The sequence below is a fragment of the Choloepus didactylus genome, chromosome 17 (assembly GCF_015220235.1).
Source record: "Choloepus didactylus isolate mChoDid1 chromosome 17, mChoDid1.pri, whole genome shotgun sequence".
In the NCBI taxonomy this organism is placed as follows: Eukaryota; Metazoa; Chordata; class Mammalia; order Pilosa; family Megalonychidae; genus Choloepus; species Choloepus didactylus.
In genome coordinates this window covers 36,136,362-36,139,191 of record NC_051323.1, presented here as the reverse complement: position 1 = coordinate 36,139,191, position 2,830 = coordinate 36,136,362, and the positions used below count along the sequence as shown (strand labels likewise).

Sequence of the window (2,830 nt, the reverse complement as noted above, 5' to 3'; positions counted from 1 at the left end):
CTAGAATATAGGTTATCAGGGGATGGGGTGGCGATAGGGAATAGGGTATTAAAGCTTAAAATGTACAGCATGTCTATTTGGGATGATGGAAAAGTTGTGGTAACGGATGGTGGTGATGATAGCACAACATTGTGAATGTAATTAGCAACACTGTGTTACATATCTGAATGTGGTTAAAGGGGGAAATTTTATGTCATATATGTTACCAGAATAAAAGTTAAAAATAAAATCCATGGAATCGCATAACACAAACAGTGAACCCTAAGTTAAACCATGAACTCTAGGTAACAGAACAATTATAAAAATGTGCTTTCATCAATTGTAACAGTTGATGAAATTCAGTTGTGCCATTTCAATGCAAGGTGTTTATATTAGGGTGGTATGTGGGAACCCTGCATTTTATGCATATTTTTTCTGTAAACTCACAATTTCCCTAATTTTTAAAAAAAGTAAGCTACCTGAAATCTTCTTTTAGGGAACCTCCTGGGTTATAAATTAAAAAGGATTTAGAACATCATTAATAGTTTGCATTTATGTGGCATTGTATAATCTACTAAGTGTTTCCTATGGTCTTTTCAATAACTCTGACAGTGGGAGGGAAGGTATTATTAACCCAGTACAGCCTAGTGTTTGATGGGGCAGGCTCTGGAGTCAGATTATCTGGCTGAAACCTGGCTCATCAAGTGTTAACTGTTAATAGTATTATCTGCCTTATAGGGTTATTGTGACAATTAAATAAGGTCATTCATAAAATGTACATCATAAATACACAAATGCTAGCTAAAAGCAACTTGTTCTACAGATAAGAAAAGTAAGACTCAGAGAGCTCAAGTATTTTGCAAAATCTTCAAAATTAATAGATGACAAGTGGGTACCTGAGCGTGGCTGATTCCAATACCAGTGTTCTTACCTTTATACCAGTCAAGAATTAGTCATATCGCAGCTCAATAGTAACCCAGGGAGCTTGCAGTAATTCAGGTTTTAGGTTAGCAAAAGGAGATCTTTTCTTTTGAACCTGTTTCATGATATGACTTCAGAGTCAAGGCCTTGCAAAGTTCCTCACCAATCCTGATACCCCATCAGAGGTGCTATGCTGGGATGCTGGGAACCTGAAAGAGAATATACCAGGGATGGGAAAGTTAGAAGCAAGGTGGCTGGAGCTGAAACAGGAGTGTGGTAAATATAGTTCAGTTCCAAGCATGGAGGTGGGGGTAAGAATGGCGGGTGGGAGGGGAGGGGATGTTGGCACAGGGGATGATTTTTTTTTTTTTCCGCAGTTTTTAGCAGAAGTTGTACATATAATTCTTTTATTCCTGCATCTTCTCAATTATTTCTTCCTTATATTTTCCCTTTTCCTTTCCTACTTGGCAAGATTCGCCTTTATGTTTGAGGATCTTTTTGTGGTCTTTGTCCAGTTTTAGCCTGGTGATAACCAGCTTGCTGGAGTGAATGCCCCAAGAGTAGTTGTGCCATTAGCCTTCTCCAGCTGCACCTGTTCAGTGTAGATGACATGTTTCTTCCTGTAGTTCTGGACTACTTTGCAAATTTGCTGACATTTATAGTGTCCTCACACAACTTGAACTTCATTGTCTTTTAGGATAGGCATGTATTAAACATAGGTATTTCTGTCTCAGCTCCTTGGAAAGAGAAGACATAATCTTTCTGTGAATGTGGGAAGGTGCATTGAAATGTCTTTTACAGTTCTTACTCTGATCAGAAGTCACAAAAGGATTGAGCTTCTTCTTGACCACTGCCGATTCTGTGATGACTACATAAGGGAAAAGAAAGAGGATGATTTTAAGTTGCAGAACAGCAATGGTGAAGGAACCAGGCAAAGTAGAGTTATGCTAGGAAACTTGTTTCAAAATAAGGTGGGGATGGAATCCAAACCAAAGGCATAGTTTTGTGTGTGTGTGTGTGTATGCTGTGTGTGTGTTTGTGTGTACCTCATCAAGTACTCTCTTGCTCCACTCTTTGTATTAGTGCTCTGGGGACATGGGAAAAAGAGGAACCTTTCCTGACTCAGGAAAGGATGGGCAGAAGGGGGCAGAAAGGTGATCTGGTCACCTACAGTTTGGGGGTAGGTGGGGGTGGGAAAGAAGAGCTGCTACTAATAGCATGATGAAGTGCCTGAGCCTTTGACTCCCAGGCAGAAGAGCTCTAGTGTTTCCACTGGTTTAGGGATTTAAGGCTCTTGGTCAGTGCCCCTAGAGAGAGGTAGGGTAGTCTCCACGTAGCTGGATGCTCCTTTCAGAGCTGATATGGGGCTAGGACAGGACAGGAAAGACTTATAAGGTGAGCTACATATGTCCTTATCCCATTTTCTTTTTTTCTCCCCCAGGACCATATTCCGTCAACCACCTCTTTTCTCTTCAGTACTATTAGCCGCTTCTCTACTTGTATGCATCTATGCAAATAAGCATTTTCTAGTCTCTCAAATAATTAAAAACAAACAAACAAACAAACCGGCCAACCAGCCCTCATCCTCGGCTCCCTGTCTCCTCTAGTTACTGTTCTTTATTCTTGCTTCCCTTCACAGTACGTGTTTCTTGAGAAGTCATCTTCATTTGCCAGTTACACTGCCTCACCTCTCAGTCTCTCCTCAGTCCACTGCATTATGGTTTGTAATCTCCCCTTTCCCCTGAAACTGCTATTGCAAAAGCCACAAAGTGTTCCGAATCCCAAATCTCATGGCCATTTTCTCTTATTTTGAAGATGCCCAGGTATGTCTTTTTCAAAGCTCTATCCTTATTGCTCAGGAGTACATGGTTTTCACATAGTAAGTGCTTAATAAATATTCATTGAATTAACCTTCCTGAATTGACTCTCT

The 2,830-nt window shown here is 40.4% G+C and overlaps 1 pseudogene; it reads right to left on the bottom strand.

Moving 5' to 3' along the window:
- Nucleotides 1-1,307: 1,307 nt before the first annotated feature.
- LOC119512085 lies at nucleotides 1,308-2,616 on the bottom strand (annotated as a pseudogene).
- Nucleotides 2,617-2,830: the final 214 nt, after the last annotated feature.